We start from the raw sequence: 18,166 nt of genomic DNA on the forward strand, positions 1-18,166 counted from the left end.
GCCCCAGGATGCATGGAATTGGCTCCCCAATACTAGATTTGGAATGGGTGGACACGTCCATGATCTTAGACATGTTACATAGCCATATTCGGAGTTACCATTGTGAAGCTACATATAGGTATTGACCTATATGTAGTGCACACGTGTATTGGCGTCCCCACCCTCACAAAGTCCGGGAAATGGCCCTGAACTATGTGGGGACACCTTTGCTAGTGCATGGGTGCCCTCACACTTAGTAACTTTGCACCTAACCTTCAGCAAGTAAGGGCCAGATGTAGGTAGGTTTCCTTTTGCGAGTTCAAATTGCGAGTCCCAGCGACTCGCAATTTGCAACTCGCAAAAGGAAATGCAGAAAGGTGTCTCAGACACCTTCTGCGACTCGCTATGGGGTCACAAAGACCCACCTCATAAATATTTATGAGTTGGGTCGCAGTTTGCGACCCCATAGCGAGTCTAGGCACTCACGGGGATGGTGGCCTGCTGGAGACAGCAGACCACCATGTCCGTGACTGCTTTTAAATAAATCTTTTTTTTTTTTTTTCTTTTCAGCCCGTTTTCCATAGGACCACTGCCTGCTCGGAAAAAATATTTTTGTGAGCATTCACAAAGGGGAAGGGGTCCCATGGGGACCCCTTCCCTTTTGCGAATGAGTTACCATCCACTTCAAGTGGATGGTAACTGCGAGTTGGTTTGCGACCGCTTTCGCGGTCACAAAGCAACTTTACATCGTGATGCAGTCGCAAATAGGAAGGGAACACCCCTTCCTATTTGCGAGTCGGAATCACATTTTGCGAGTCGGTACCGACTCGCAAAATATGATTCTGCATCGCGGAAGGCCTTTTGCGTCTCGCAAACGGCGTTTTTCGCCATTTGTGAGTCGCAAAAGGCTTACTACATTTGGCCCCTAGTTACTTAAGTTCAGTGAAAATGGCTGTGAAATAGCGTGTGCACTATTTCACGCAGGCTGCAATGGCAGTCCTGTGTAAGGGTTTGTCTGAGCTCCCTATGGGTGGCAAAAGAAATGCTGCAGCCCATATGGATCTCCTGGCACCCCAATGCCCTAGGTACAAGGGACTTATAAGGGGGGTCCAGTATGCCAATTGAATTTGGTACATGAAGTCACTGGCCACTAGTGCCAAATTTAAAAGTAGAGAGAGCATAAGCACTGAGCTTCTGATTAGCAGAGCCTCAGTGACACAGTTAGGCACTACACAGGCATACACATTAGGCCACAAACTATGAGCACTTGGGTCCTGGCTAGCAGGATCCCAGTGAGACAGGCAAAACACACTGACATACAGGTTTTTATCTATAAGCACTAGGGTCCTGGCTAGCAGGATCCCAGGGACACAGTAAAAACACACTGACACACACTCACAAACAGGCCAAAAGTGGGTGTTACAATGCTACAAAGAGGCTCCTTTCCTACAATGTTGAACAATGAAAAATTGACATAATTCTAAACAAAACACAATATTACTTTAGCGTTACATGAACATATACAAATAAAATGAATACATTAAATATATAATGATAACACTAATTAGTGTTTCTCATAAACGATGCAAAAAAATCATACCAGTCTCCAACCAATTAAATTAAAATTAAAACAACTTAACAAACTGGAATTCTTTTCTGATTAATAAGTAGTATAAAAATTCCATGAAAATGCTCAATAAAACGTTATGTAGCTAAGAATCACAGCACAACATCATTGAATCACAAGTCTACAAAAGAAGACCGCAACACTTCAACAAACCACTAACTGCAAGAAACTAAGGTCCTCATAATGAGGCTGCAGGTCTTCAGACTGACAGCCTCACGGTCAGCACCGCTGGTAGGTCAGACCACCAGGTTTCGTCAGCACTGCCGGGATTAGTGATCCCGATGGAATGGCGGTGGCAGAGATCGTAATCCGCCAGGGCAGCGCTGCCCTGCGTATTATGTCCTTGTTCTCCACCAGGCTGGCAGAGAACAGGCATAGGGGACCAGGGGCAGCTTGCTCTGCCCATAGCGTGCCATGGGCAGTGCATGGGTCCCCCTGCACAGCAGCGTTGCAATGTTCACTGTCTGCTGTGCAGACAGTAAACATTGCGAGGGTGCTAGCGCACCCAGGTGGCTACAGCATTGCTGCTGACTCGTTTACGAACTGGCGACAATGTTGTAGACGGTTTGCTGCTAGGCCCGCGGGTGAAAACTGAGGTTTCTGCCCACCGGCCTAGTGGGAAACTCCTAAAAGGTCCAGCGGACTGGTCGCCACTATGGCAGCGCCCACCCTGTCGGGCGTTTGGCAGATAGGCTTTCCCATCCGCATAACTCAAAATGAGGGCCAAAGTATGTTGTACAATAAATAAAAGCTAGCAAAATTAATAAATGTCTAGAATATTTTAAAATGGCACACAACAAATAATAAAACTGTTTTTCATGTTTGTTTCTCCAAACCTCCTGAAAAAAAGGAAAAGAAATGCTGAAAGGAAAAAAATAAAGACACAGACACAAAGTTAGTCAAAGTAAAAAAAAAAAAAAAAAGAAACATCTTGAAAGTGAGTAAAGTAACCAAAGCACAAATTGAAAATTAAAAAAAAAACGATGCTTTTCCAGACATTGTTTTAAAAATTAAATAACACACCAGGTAATTTGTATGAAGTAATAAACACTGGCACAACTAACACATTTTTCTTCTCAACAAACTGACACAAACCAAACAGTGCCATAATGATCTGATGTACAGACTTCTACAACCAAAATAAAGCTAAAAACCAGAACATAAGCTAAAATGTGCATATGCACCATAAAAATATTTTAAAAAACATGCAATCTACTATTGTATCCTTTAAAAAACTAATTTATATTTTCTATACCAAAAACCACACAAGTATAATAATGAACAATGAAAAATTGACATAATTCTAAACAAAACACAATATTACTTTAGCGTTACATGAACATATACAAATAAAATGAATACATTAAATATATAATGATAACACAAATTAGTGTTTCTCATAAATTATGCAAACATTTCATACCAGTTTCCAACCAATTAAATTAAAATTAAAACAACTGAACAAACTGGAATTCTTTTCTGATTAACAAGTAGTATAAAAAGCCCATGTAAATGCTCAACAAAATGTTACGTAGCTAAGACTCACAGCACAACATCATTGAATCACAAGTCTACAAAAGAAGACCACAGCACTTCAACAAACCACTAAATTCAAGAAACGAAGGTCCTTATAATGAGGCTGCAGGTCTTCAGACTGACAGCCTCACGGTCAGCACTGCTGCTGCTGTGGTGGTCCAACCACCACATGAAGACCCTGGTAGGTCAGACCACCAGGTTTCCGCCAGCACTGCCGGGATCAGTGATCCCGACGGAATGGCGGTGGCAGAGATCGTAATCCGCCAGGGCAGAGCTGCCCTGCGTATTATGTCCTTGTTCTCCACCAGGTTGGCAGAGAACAGGCATAGGGGACCATGGGCAGCCTGCTCTGCCCATAGCTTGGCATGGGCAGTGCATGGGTCCCCCTGCACAGCAGCGTTGCAATGTTCACTGTCTGCTGTGCAGACAGTAAACATTGCGAGGGTGCTAGCGCACCCAGGTGTCTACAGCATTGCTGCCGACTCGTTTACAAACTGGCGACAATGTTGTAGATGATTTGCTGCTAGGCCCGCTGGTGAAAACTGAGGTTTCTGCCCACCGGCCTAGTGGGAAACTCCTAAGAGGTCCAGCAGACCGGTCGCCACTATGGCAGCGGCCACCCTGTTGGGAGTTTGGCAGATGGGCTTTCCCATCCGCATAACTCAAAATGAGGGCCAAAGTATGTTGTACAATAAATAAAAGCTAGCAAATTTAATAAATGTCTAGAATATTTTAAAATGGCACACAACAAATAATAAAACTGTTTTTCATGTTTGTTTCTCCAAACAACTTTTATTAAAATAAACATGCAATCTACTATTGTATCCTTTAAAATCTAATTTTTAGTTTCTATACCAAAAGCCACACAAGTATAATTTTGGAAATAGCTATACTGATCATAAGGGGAGCATCTCCAGTGACTGTAGGAGGCTGGCCTGGCTTGTAGTGGGTACCAGAGGTACTGACACCTTGTGCCAGGTCCAGTTATCCCTTATTAGTGTAGAAGAGGTGTTTCTAGCAGCTTAGGCTGATAGAAGGTAGCTATGACAAAGCAGCTTAGGCTGAACTAGGAGACATGTAAAGCTCCTACTATACCACTTGTATCATAGGCACAATATCATAAGAAAACACAATACACAGAGTTACCAAAAATAAAGGTACTTAATTTTCATGACAATATGCCAAAAGTATCTCAGTGAGTACCCTCAGTAAGAGAATACGTTATATACACAAGATATATGTACACAAACCAAAATTAGGTAAGTAATAGCAAGAAAAGTAATGCAAACAGTGTAGAATTTCAATAGATTGCAATAGTAGCACATAGGTATAGGGGCAACACAAACCATATACTCCAAAAGTGGAATGCGAACCACGAATGAACCCCAAACCTATGTGAGCTTGTAGAGGGTCGCTGTGACTGTAAGAAAACGGTGAGGGTTAGAGAAATACCCCACCCCAGGACCCTGAAAAGTAGGTGTAAAGAGCACTTAGAAGAAAAGTGAACCGGAGTCCACGCGAAGTCACAAAAGGGAGTCCCACAACGCCGGAGGACAACTCAGAAGGTTGTGCACTGCAGGGTGGAGTGCTGGGGACACAGGCTTGGCTGTGCAAGAAGGAAATCTTGGAAGAGTGCACAGGAGCCATAGCAGCTGCAAATCACGTGGTACACAGCTTTGCAGTCTAGCGTGGGGAGGCATGGACTTACCGCCACCTAACTTGGACTGAAGAGTCACTGACTGTGGGAGTCACTTGGACAGAGTTGCTGTGTTCCAGGGTCCACGCTCATCAGGATGAGAGGGGACCCAGAAGACCAGTGTTGCAGTCTTTTGGTGCCTGCGTTAGCAGGGGGAAGATTCCGTCGACCCACAGAAGATTTCTTTGAAGCTTCTGGTGCAGGGTGAAGGCAGGCTACCCCCAGAGCATGCACCACCAGGAAACAGTCGAGAAAGCCGGCAGGATTAGGTGCTACAATGTTGCTGGTAGTCGTCTTGCTACTTTGTTGCGGTTTTGCAGGCGTCCTGGAGCAGTCAGCGGTCGATCCTTGGTAGAAGGTGAAGAGGGAGATGCAGAGGAACTCTGGTGAGCTCTTGCATTCGTTATCTGAAGAATTCCCCAAAGCAGGGACCCTAAATAGCCAGAAAAGGAGGTTTGGCTACCAAGTTAGGAGGATGGGCTACCAAGAGAGGTAAGAGCCTATCAGAAGGAGCCTCTGATGTCACCTGCTGGCACTGGCCACTCAGCGCAGTCCAGTGTGCCTCCAACACCTCTGTTTCCAAGATGGCAGAGGTCTGGGACACACTGGAGGAGCTCTGGGCACCTCCCCTGGGAGGTGCAGGTCAGGGGAGTGGTCACTCCCCTTTCCTTTGTCCAGTTTCGCACCAGAGCAGGGCTGGGGGATCCCTGAACCAGTGTAGACTGGCTTATGCAGAGATGGGCACCATCTGTGCCCATCAAAGCATTTCCAGAGAATGGGGGAGGCTACTCCTCCCCAGCCCTTCACAGCTATTTCCAAAGGGAAAGGGTGTAGCACCGTCTCTCAGAGGAAATCCTTTGTTCTGCCTTCCTGGGACAGGTCTGCCTGGACCCCAGGAGGGCAGAAACCTGTCTGAGGGGTTGTCAGCAGCAGCAGCTGCAGTGGAGACCCCGGAAAGGTAGTTTGGCAGTACCCGGGTACTGTTCTAGAGACCCGGGGGATTATGGAATTGCCCCCCAATACCAGAATGGTATTGGGGTGACAATTCCATGATCTTAGACATGTTACATGGCCATGTTCGGAGTTTCCATTGTGACGCTATACATAGGTAGTGACCTATGTATAGTGCAGGCGTGTAATGGTGTCCCCGCACTCACAAAGCCCGGGGAATTTGCCCTGAACGATGTGTGGGCACCTTGGCTAGTGCCAGGGTGCCCACACACTAAGTAACTTTGCACCCAACCTTCACCTGGTGAAGGTTAGACATATAGGTGACTTATAAGTTACTTAAGAGCAGTGGTCAATGGCTGTGAAAACGTGGACGGTATTTCACTCAGGCTGCACTGGCAGGCCTGTGTAGGAATTGTCATAGTTCCCTATGGGTGGCAAAAGAAATGCTGCAGCCCATAGGGATCTCCTGGAACCCTTATACCCTGGGCCCCTCAGTACTATATACCAGGGAATTATATGGGTGTACCAGTATGCCAATGTGAATTGGTAAATTTAGTCATTAGCCTGTTAGTGACAAATTTGGAAAGCAGAGAGAGACTAACCACTGAGGTTCTGGTTAGCAGAGCCGCAGTGAGACAGTTAGGCATCACACAGGGAACACATCCAGGGCACATACTTATGAGCACTGGGGCCCTGCATGGCAGGGTCCCAGTGACACATAGACTAAAACAACATATATACAGTGAAATATGGGGGTAACATGCCAGGCAAGATGTTACTTTCCTACACAACCCCCGTCCCCAAACAAAGGACAATAAGACTAGCCATGACCTGATGAGTCTTCATTGTCTAAGTGGAAATATCTGGAGAGTCCATCAGCATTGGAGTGGGTACTCCCAGGTCTATGTTCCACTGTATAGTCCATTCCCTTTAGAAACATAGACCACCTCAACAATTTAGGATTTTCACCTTTCATTTGTTTTAGCCAAAGTAGAGGTTTGTGGTCTGTCTGAACAATAAAGTGAGTGCCAAACAGGTATGGCCTCAACTTTTTCAGTGCCCAGACCACAGCAAAGGCCTCCCTCTCAATGGCAGACCAACGCTTTTCTCTAGGGGTCAACCTTCTGCTGATAAAAGCAACTGGTTGATCCTGGCCCTCAGAATTCAGTTGTGATAAGACTGCCCCTATCCCTAATTCAGATGCATCAGTTTGAACAATCAATTTCTTGGAGTAACATGGGCTTTTTAGGACAGGTGCAGAGCACATGCCCTGTTTGAGCTCCTCAAAAGCTTTCTGACAGCTAGCTGTCCATAATACCTTTTTAGGCATTTTCTTACTTGTGAGATCATTAAGAGGGGCTGCTATGGAGCCATAGTTTTTAATGAATCTCCTGTAATACCCTGTGAGGCCTAAGAAGGCTCTCACCTGGGTCTGAGTTGTAGGGGGAGCCCAATCCACGATTGTCTGGATTTTCCCCTGACGTGGTGCAATCTGTTCTCCACCTACCAGGTGTCCCAGATAAACCACCATTCCCTGCCCTAACTGGCACTTTGAGGCCTTGATAGTGAGGCCTGCCTTTTTGCAGGGCCTCTAGAACTTTTCAAAGGTGGACCAGGTGCTCATCCCAGGTGGAGCTAAAGACAGCAATATCATCTAGATATGCTGCACTAAAAGCCTCCAACCCTTGCAGGACTGTGTTCACCAACCTCTGAAAAGTGGCAGGTGCATTTTTCAAACCAAAGGGCATCACTGTAAATTGGTAGTGCCCTCCTATAGTTGAAAATGCAGTCTTTGGTTTAGCATCCTCAGCTAATTTGATCTGCCAATACCCTGCAGTCAAATCAAAGGTTCTAAGATACTTGGCAGATGCCAATGTATCAATGAGTTCATCTGCCCTGGGTATAGGGTGCGCAATAGTTTTTGTTACCTGATTGAGACCTCTGTAGTCTACATAAAACCTCCTCTCACTTTTTCCTTCTTTGGAGTGAGGCTTTGGTACAAGCACCACTGGACTCGCCTATGGGCTTTCAGAAGGTTCAGTCACTCCCAGATCAAGACTTTTCTGCACCTCTTGTTTTATGCAGTCCCTGACATGGTCAGGCTGCCTATAAATCTTACTCTTGACAGGCAAGCTGTCACCAGTATCAATTGTGTGTTCACACCAGGATGTTGTACCTGGCACAATTGAAAAGAGGACAGAAAATTGTCCAAGGAGATTTATGCAGTTGTCTTTCTGTTCTGCAGTCAGACAATCTGCCAAAACTACTCCCTCCACTAAAGCATCAGTTTCAGTGGTGGAAAAGAGATCAGGGAGAGGGTTACTCTCTTCTTCCTGTCCCTCATCTGTTGCCATGAGCAGGGTGAGATCAGCCCTGTCATAGTAGGGTTTTAGGCGGTTGACATGAATCACCCTAAGGGGACTCCTGGCAGTGCCCAGGTCTACCAGATAGGTAACCTCACCCTTCTTTTCAACAATTAGATGTGGTCCACTCCATTCGTCCTGGAGTGCTCTTGGGACCACAGGCTCCAATACCCACACCTTCTGTCCTGGTTGGTACTGGATCAGAACAGCCTTCTGGTCATGCCATTGCTTTTGGAGCTCCTGGCTGGCCTGAAGGTTTTTGCTGGCCTTTTTCATGTACTCGGCCATTCTGGATCTTAGGCCAAGTACATAGTCCACTATGTCCTGTTTAGGAGCTTTTAAAGGTTGTTACCAACCCTCCTTCACAAGAGTGAGTGGACCTCTTACAGGGTGTCCAAAGAGGAGTTCCAAGGGCCTGAAGCCCACTCCTTTCTGGGGTACCTCCCTGTAAGCAAAAAGGAGGCAAGGTAACAGGCCATCCCATCTCCTCCTGAGTTTTTCAGGGATTCCCATTATCATACCTTTGAGAGTTTTATTAAACCTCTCTACCAGTCCATTAGTCTGTGGATGATAAGGAGTGGTGAACTTGTAGGGAACACCACACTCTTTCCACATTGCTTTCAAGTATGCAGACATGAAGTTGCTACCCCTGTCTGATACAACCTCTTTAGGTAAACCTACCCTGGAAAAGATTCACAGGAGGTCCTTTGCCACTGCAGGAGCTGTAGTGGTCCTTAGAGGAACTGCTTCAGGATATCTTGTGGCATGGTCCACAACCACCAAGATAAACCTATTTCCTGAAACAGTAGGAGGGTCAAGGGGGGCAACTATGTCAACCCCTACCCTTTCAAACGGCACCCCAACCACAGGTAGTGTAATAAGGGGAGCCTTTGGAGTGCCACCAGTCTTGCCAGTGGCTTGGCCTGTCACACAAGACTTGCAAAAATCTTTAGTGTCCTCTGACATGCTAGGCCAGTGAAACAGGGGGACAAGCCTTTCCCATGTTTTGATCTGGCCCAAATGCCCAGCCAAAGGAATGTCATGTGCAAGAGTTAGGAGGAACTCTCTGTACTGCAGGGGAATGACCAATCTCCTGGCTGCTCCAGGTTTTGGGTCCCTTGCCTCGGTGTACAAGAGCTTGTCCTCCCAGTAAACTCTATGTGAGTCACTGACATCCCCATTTTGCAGCTTGACAGCTTGATGTCTGAGACCCTCTAATGTGGGACAGGTTTGCTGTGCCACACTCAGCTCTTCCCTGGCAGGCCCCCCTCCACCCAAAAGCTCAGTAGTGTCTGCTGCCAGCTCATCTGGTGAAGGTTCTGCACAGGGAGGAAATTATTCTTCCTCAGAAGGAGAATCATCTGTAGAGGGAGGGATAGTGGGTAGGGATTTACCCTTGCTACCCCTAGCTTTAGGGAGCACTTGGTCCATTGTTCCAGGATCCAAGTTACCCTGTCCTTTTTGATTTTTGGCCTGAGCCCTTGTCAAAGCAAAAATATGCCCAGGAATGCCCAGCATTGCTGCATGAGCCTCCAAGTCCACTTCTGCCCAAGCTGATGCCTCTAAATCATTCCCTAGTAGACAGTCTACAGGTAAATCCGAGGCAACCACAACTTTCTTTGGAACAGTAACCCCCCCCCCCAGTTGAGATTCACAACAGCCATGGGGTGGCTAAGAGTGTTGTTATGAGCGTCTGTCACTTGGTACTGCTGACCAAGTAGGTGTTCAGGGTGGACCAGTTTCTCTATCACCATAGTAACACTGGCACCTGTGACCCTGTAGACCTGACCCTCAACACCATTTATTAGTGGAAGTTGCTTGTACTCATCCATATTAAGGGGACAAGCAACCAAGGTGGCCAAATTAAGGGCACCTTCAGAGACTAACACAGCCTCTGTGGTCTCCCTAACAAGACTAACCCCAACTACATTGCCAATAGTGAGCCCAGCTACGCCCTTTGATTGGCTATTTGTAGGTTTGCTCCCACCACCACTGCTATTACTAGGGGCACTAGAATTCGCAGCAGGGGTTGTGGTAGTGGGAGGTTTGGTGTTTTTCTTTGGACAACTGGAATCAGTTGCCAATTGGTCTTTGACTTTACACAAATAACACCAAGGCTTTTTAGGTTGATTATTGGAAGAGGATTTGGACCCACCACCCCCACCAGAGGATTTTTATGGGCCTGATGAAGACTCAGTTTTACTTTTGTCCCCACCCTTGTCAGAAGACTTACCATCCTTCTTCTTGCCATCCTTGTCACCCCCTGTATGAACTTTTATGTTCACTTTTGTTCTGACCCACTTGTCTGCCTTCTTTCCCAATTCTTGGGGAGAGGTCAGATCAGAGTCCACTAGATATTGGTGTAACAAGTCAGACACACAGTTATTCAGAATATGCTCTCTCAGAATAAGATTATACATGCTTTCATAGTCAGATACTTTACTGCCATGTAACCACCCCTCCAAGGCCTTCACTGAACAGTCCACAAAGTCTGTCTAGTCTTGAGAGGACTCTTTTCTGGTATCTCTGAACTTAATCCTGTATTGTTCAGTGGTTCAGCCAAATCCATCCAAGAGTGCATCCTTCAAAACTGTAAAATTGTTAGCTTCACTTTCTCTAACAGTAAGGAGCCTATCCCTACCCTTTCTAATGAAAGATAGCCACAATATAGCAGGCCACTGCCTTTGAGGGACCCCCTGTACCATACAGGCCCTCTCAAGTGCAGCAAACCACTTGTTGATGTCATCCCCCTCCTTGTAAGGGGGGACTATCTTGAGCAGATTCCTGGAATCATGCTCTCTAACAGGATTACTATCAGGAATACTGCTGCTGCCACCATGGGGTCCTAACCCCAACCTCTGTCTCTCCTTCTCAATGTCTAGGGATTCCCTATCTAAGGCCAGCTGTTGCTGTTTAAGCTTCAGTCTGGTCTCTTCAACCCTCAACTTTTTGAGTTCCCTTTCTAACAAGTTATCCTCAGGGTGGGTGGGTTGGGAATGCTTTGACACAGATGACAAATTGGAAACAACAGAGGGGGATCTGTCCCTAACTGACTGAACCCTAGAAACTTGGCCTCCAGGAATGAAAACTGCCCTACTGTGATGGGAATCTTCATTACTACCAACATTACTGGGTGTTCTGCTAGGGGGCAGATCCTGTTCAGAACCCTCCCCACCCTCCTCAAGGTGTTCTCCTGAGTCAGAATGGGAACCTTCTATTAACCTCTCATCTGATGGGCCTGCTTGGGACTCATCATTTACAATAAGCATGTTAAACAGAAACTATTTTGTAGGGTTCTTTCCTAGCACTAAACCTCTATCTAAGCAGAGACTCCTTAGGCTCTTGTAATTCAAATTGTCATAAGTTGTATTGACAGTTTTAAGAGCTGAATCTACCACAGACATGATAGCAAAAGGTTTAGAGACAGTGAGAAGGAAGAAAAACTTTTAGAACTTTTTAAAGAACAGAGAAAAAAACGTTTTCTAACTTTTAGAAAACTTTTAGAAGTTTTAGGAAACTTTTCAGCACTTTGTAAAAAGTTTGAGAGAAGAAAAGCAAAACTTTTTGGTTAAGTGTACATACACTGAACTGTTTTGTATATCATTCTGTTATGAAAAGTACACAATGACAAAGTGGTAAGTAGTTACAAGTACTTATCCCACCGCTGCACAACCAATGTAGGAGGCTGGCCTGGCTTGTAGTGGGTACCAGAGGTACTTACACCTTGTGCCAGGTCCAGTTATCCCTTATTAGTGTAGAAGAGGTGTTTCTAGCAGCTTAGGCTGATAAAAAGGTAGCTATAGCAAAGCAGCTTAGGCTGAACTAGGAGACATGTAAAGCTCCTACTATACCACTTGTATCATATGCACAATATCATAAGAAAACACAATACACAGAGTTACTAAAAATAAAGGTACTTTATTTTTATGACAATATGCCAAAAGTGTCTCAGTGAGTACCCTCAGTAAGAGGATAGGTTATATACACAAGATATATGTACACAAACCAAAATTAGGTAAGTAATAGCAAGAAAAGTAATGCAAACAGTGTAGAATTACAATAGATTGCAATAGGAGCACATAGGTATAGGGGCAACACAAACCATATACTCCAAAAGTGGAATGCGAACCACGAATGGACCCCAAACCTATGTGAGCTTGTAGAGGGTCGCTGGGACTGTAAGACAACGGTGAGGGTTAGAGAAATACCCCACCCCAAGACCCTGAAAAGTAGGTGTAAAGTGCACCTACTGCCCCCAGAGAGCACAGAAGTTGTGATGGGGGGATTCTGCAGGAAGAACAAACACCAGCAATGCAACAACAGTGGATTTCCAGACCTGAGTACCTGTAATACAAGGGGACCAAGTCCAATAGTCGCAACAGTGTCGTGAGTGGGCAGGAGCCCAGGAAATGCCAGCTGAAGATGCAAGGAAGCTGCCACTGGTTGGAAGAAGCTTGGAGTTCTGCAAGAAAGAAGAGGACTAGGGACTTCTCCTTTGGAAGATGGATGTCGTAAGTCACGATGAAGCTTGCAGAATGTTCCCACGCAGAAAGACCACATACAAGCTTTGCTAGCTGCAAAGGTTGCGGTAGAGGTTTTTGGGTGCTGCTGTGGCCCAGGAGGGACCAGGATATCGCCACTTGGAGGAGGAGACAGAGGGGGTGCCCCGCAACTCAGGGAGCCCTCACAGAAGCAGGCAGCACCCGCAGAAGTACCCCAAGAGGCACTTAGAAGAAAAGTGAACCGGAGTCCACACGAAGTCACAAAAGGGAGTCCCACTACACCGGAGGACAACTCAGAAGGTTGTGTACTACAAGGTGGAGTGCCGGGGGCCCAGGCTTGGCTGTGCATGAAGGAAATCTTGGAAGAGTGCACAGGAGCCGGAGCAGCTGCAAATCACGCGGTACACAGCTTTGCAGTCTAGCGTGGGGAGGCAAGGACTTACCTCCACCAAACATGGACTGAAGAGTCACTGGACTGTGGGAGTCACTTGGACAGAGTTGCTGTGTTCCAGGGACCACGCTCGTCAGGATGAGAGGGGACCCAGAGGACCAGTGTTGCAGTCTTTTGGTGCCTGTGTTAGCAGGGGGAAGATTCCGTCGACCTACTGGAGATTTCTTCGGAGCTTCAGGTGCAGGGGGAAGGCAGGCTACCCCCAGAGCATGCACCACTAGAAAACAGTCAAGAAAGCCCGCAGGATTAGGCGCTACAATGTTGCTGGTAGTCGTCATGCTACTTTGTTGTTGTTTTGCAGGCATCCTGGAGCAGTCAGCGGCCGATCCCTGGTAGAAGGTGAAGAGGGAGATGCAGAGGAACTCTGGTGAGCTCTTGCATTCGTTATCTGAAGAATTCCCCAAAGCAGAGACCCTAAATAGCCAGAAAAGGAGGTTTGGCTACCAAGTTAGGAGGATTGGCTACCAAGAGAGGTAAGAGCCTATCAGAAGGAGCCTCTGACGTCACCTGCTGGCACTGGCCACTCAGAGCAGTCCAGTGTGCCCCCAACACCTCTGTTTCCAAGATGGCAGAGGTCTGGGACACACTGGAGGAGCACAGGTCAGGGAAGTGGTCACTCCCATTTTCTTTGTCCAGTTTCGCGCCAGAGCAGGGCTGGGGGATTCCTGAACCGGTGTACACTGGCTTATGCCGAGATGGGCCCCATCTGTGCCCATCAAAGCATTTCCAGAGGCTGGGGAGGCTACTCCTCCCCAGCCCTTCACAGCTATTTCCAAAGGGAGAGGGTGTAACACCCTCTCTCAGAGGAAATCCTTTGTTCTACCTTCCTGGGTAAGGACTGCCTGGACCCCAGGAGGGCAGTGGAGACCCCGAAAAGGCAGTTTGTTAGTACCCGGGTACTGTGCTAGAGACCCAGGGTATCATGGAATTGTCCCCTCAATACCAGAATGGTATTGGGGTGACAATTCCATGATCTTAGACATGTTACATGGCCATGTTCGGAGTTACCATTGTAACGCTATACATAGGTAGTGACCTATGTATAGTGCACGCGTGTAATGGTGTCCCCGCACTCACAAAGTCCGGGGAATTCGCCCTGAAGGATGTGGGGGCACCTTGGCTAGTGCCAGGGTGCCCACACACTAAGTAACTTTGCACCCAACCTTCACCAGGTGAAGATTAGACATATAGGTGACTTATAAGTTACATAAGTGCAGTGGTAAATGGCTGTGAAATAGGCTGCACTGGCAGGCCTGTGTAAGAATTGTTATAGCTCCCTATGGGTGGCAAAAGAAATGATGCAACCCATAGGGATCTCCTGGAACCCCAATACCCTGGGTACCTCAGTACCATATACTAGGGAATTATATGGGTGTACCAGTATGCCAATGTGAATTGGTAAATTTAGTCACTAGCCTGTTAGTGACAAATTTGGAAAGCAGAGAGAGACTAACCACTGAGGTTCTGGTTAGCAGAGCCTCAGTGAGACAGTTAGGCATCACACAGGGAACACATACGGGGCACATACTTATGAGCACTGGGGCCCTGCATGGCAGGGTCCCAGTGACACGTAGACTAAAACAACATATATACAGTGAAATATGGGGGAAACATGCCAGGCAAGATGGTACTTTCCTACAGTGACAAAACAGGGTGAAATACTCCAAATACTATTCAAATGCATGGTATGGAATAGCTACCAAGAAAGTATCTAAAAGTGTTGAAGAACAAAGCCATCTCCAGAAATATAACTGAAATAGAAGTCAATAATATTTTAGAGGAACTAGAAGAGGTGATTACAAACTAACAACAGTCAACAGGGATGATACAAATTGTATACCAACCATTCTTGAACAAGCACCAGGCCAGCACACTGGCATTTGAATCCTAAAATGAGGAATTGCCATAATACTTTGGGCAGCCAGAGAAACACCATTAGCACCTAAAACTTATGAGTGTATAAACATGTCCCTACACTTACAAATCATACATAAAAAAGTATATTTTTTACTATGACAATCAAAATAACAATATTGATAATTTAGGCTACCAGTAACAATGTATTAAACTTAACTATAACTCAATATAATAAATGGATGGTGGATGGCACCTTCAAAAATCCACCCAAACCATAAAATATGCAAATAAAAAAGCAGCTAGCTTTAACATACATTCCTGTAACAGAATTCCCCAAACATTAGTATATTCTAATTGAATCTCCTATTTCGAACAGCATGAACCCAAAATAGCTCCAGTAATTGATTACTTTGAGGATAGTTGTGTTGGTTTCCTGCAACGATCAGGCCCAAGTGTCACATTCCATGGTGGAAAGTCTATGACAGCATGATGTCCCAATAAGCAAAACAAATAATTCATTGGAAGGGAAGCACAATCCCTTCTAGGAAACACTCAGAAGACGCCATCCTACAATTCCTAGAAATGCTTCAAAAAGAACTAAACTCTCAAGAGATAAGAATGGAATAATGCCTCATACCAAAACTCTAAAAAACTTTAAAAAATACACAAAGCAAATCCCTAAAACACAACCGTTCATGTTTTAGTAATATTTGTTTATAAATATAATTAAAGCAAATTTTAAATAATATTCTGAATACAAAATAACTAAAAATTGAAAAATTAATTACAATATACCATTATACATATTTTAAAATATTAACATATACAAAGCAAATAAACAGAATTATTTTAGCTAAGCAAACACTTTTGTACCCCTTAAAAATATGAATATGAGAAATGCAAATCACTAAAACAATAGTGTAAAAAAGAACAACAGCCACTTGTGTTCTATGCTTCATTGGTGTTTGTGTTACATTCTTACAACAAATGGCATATTTGTAGTCAATATTTACAGCAAATGATGTTTAACACTCCAGGGACGTAATGATGTAATTTGGGGAATTTAGCAAAACAAACATAACGCGGAATTTTCGAAAGTACAGAAATTGCAATGGTGTTATTTAAATTTCACCCAGGCCTCACATAGGGACAGTATATAAACAAACATGAGAGAAATAAACATTAATATTGCCCACCCATAATAAGTAACAATTATGATTTCATAGCTGAAGTTCTAGTCCATAGAATAACTGTTCAAAAAATACAATCCCCAAACAAATTAGCAAAATAACCCCACAAAATGTCAAAATGAATGAGAGAAAAACAGAACATTGAACAAAAGTCCAGTAGTCCAAGTAATACATCTAAACCCTGAAAGACTAAAAAACAATAAATAAATGCTCCAGGAAAATTGAAAAATCAAGGCAAAAGTAAAAAAAGATATATTTTGTGTTCAAAAAGCAACCTTTTTCCCTTAAAATAAATAAAATAAAACACATCTAGGATAAAAAGAAAGTCCAACTTCGGCAAAAAGATATCTGTAAAGATAAAACACATAAATCCACATAAAAGCACTGATAAAATTGTAGTACAAGCAAAACCACAGTAAAAAACATTATAATCCAAATTAAACAATTTGACCATTACAGTTTAAAATAAGTCCTACATCAAACCATAAACTATCACACTCTACATTGAAATATATCCAATTATGAAGGCTAGCCTAGCTAAGTGTAAACAACTTCAATCTACCATTTAATTTTGATAGTCTCACTTGAACAGGACATCAGCAACGGGAAACTATGACTGCAAACTCCACAAGTAGACCAAACAATGAAAAAAGACTATGAAATCAAAGAAACTGGAAAAAGATGGTGAGAACAATTTAAATTAAAAAACAATACTTCCATCCCATAGAAATCAACATAAAAAATGGATAATATGCCTTAATGTTTATAGTTTATAAAATAACATTCCATAAATGTACAAAATTCTGTGCTTAAAATGATGAATGTATATCAAAAAACATAGTTAACATTATATAACCAATATCTCAGTAGTGTTTAATACAGCGCAATTCTTAAAAATATTATTAATGTAAAGAATTAGATGTTTTTGAAAAAATTGTTGGACAACAAAAATGTGTAGCTACAAATAAAAATGTGCATTCTCTGCAACTATACTACATGTGTAAAAAATGTTTTTTGGGGAAATATAAAAAAATCCAAAAATCTTGCCATAATTATTTAAAGTAAGGCACAGCACAAAATTGTACATAAATTAAAAGAGATGATTAGAAAACATTTGTAATGATAAAATGTGAAAAAATAACACTTTTTTAAAACTAAAGTTAAAAGCAAACAATTTATACTACAAATGAATATAAATTAGCAACTTGCAAAATAAAACATTCAAACTGATCGTAGCAGTTTATTGACTTAAAATTGTATTTTCTTACATTTAATACAGTGGTATCATTTTTTGAAAATGTTGTTTTATTGTTCTATCTCCAAACATAACTACAAAAGGGAAAGTTTTTAACTTTGGAGACTGGAAATGTGTTATTCCTTTTCCAATATTATGGCCTGATTACGAGTTTGTTGGTGGACCCCCAGACAGCCAATGCTGCAGTACCAAAAAGACCGCTGAACCAGCAGTCTTCAGACTGCCGTATTATGATGTATGTAGGCTGAACCTTTGACCGCCAAAACAAATGTTTGCCCGCCAGCTGCATAGTGGTCTGAAATCTTGATGTTGCACACTTTGTCCCCGTCATGGCCACATGGAACTGCCGAGCCCATTACGAAAACAGAGTCGATGTGGTGGTCTCCTTATGGCAGTGAGCTGATGGCGGTCAGCCACTGTGGTACACATTCAGCAAAGCAACAGACAAGTGTCTATTGGATGGATCAAAAAACAACACAGCTGACATCTATTGGCCCAATGTGAGGTTAGCATTTGTGTAGTGTGGGGAGGAAGCAAGCAACATGACTACAACTACCAGGAGGCCCTGTTTCTGTACCTCTAATCAACAGGCCTTCCTGTACTTGTCCAAATACACCTATGTGTCATCTCTCAAATTATGTACTCTCCCCTGGGAGTTAGCAATGAACATATCAGACTCAACTCAGAGACGTGTCTGTCTATCTCGCGTGCACTTGTCCTGGTATCCCAAAATAAAACTATAGAGGACAGGAATTACAC

The sequence above is a fragment of the Pleurodeles waltl genome, chromosome 5, assembly GCF_031143425.1.
Source record: "Pleurodeles waltl isolate 20211129_DDA chromosome 5, aPleWal1.hap1.20221129, whole genome shotgun sequence".
In the NCBI taxonomy this organism is placed as follows: Eukaryota; Metazoa; Chordata; class Amphibia; order Caudata; family Salamandridae; genus Pleurodeles; species Pleurodeles waltl.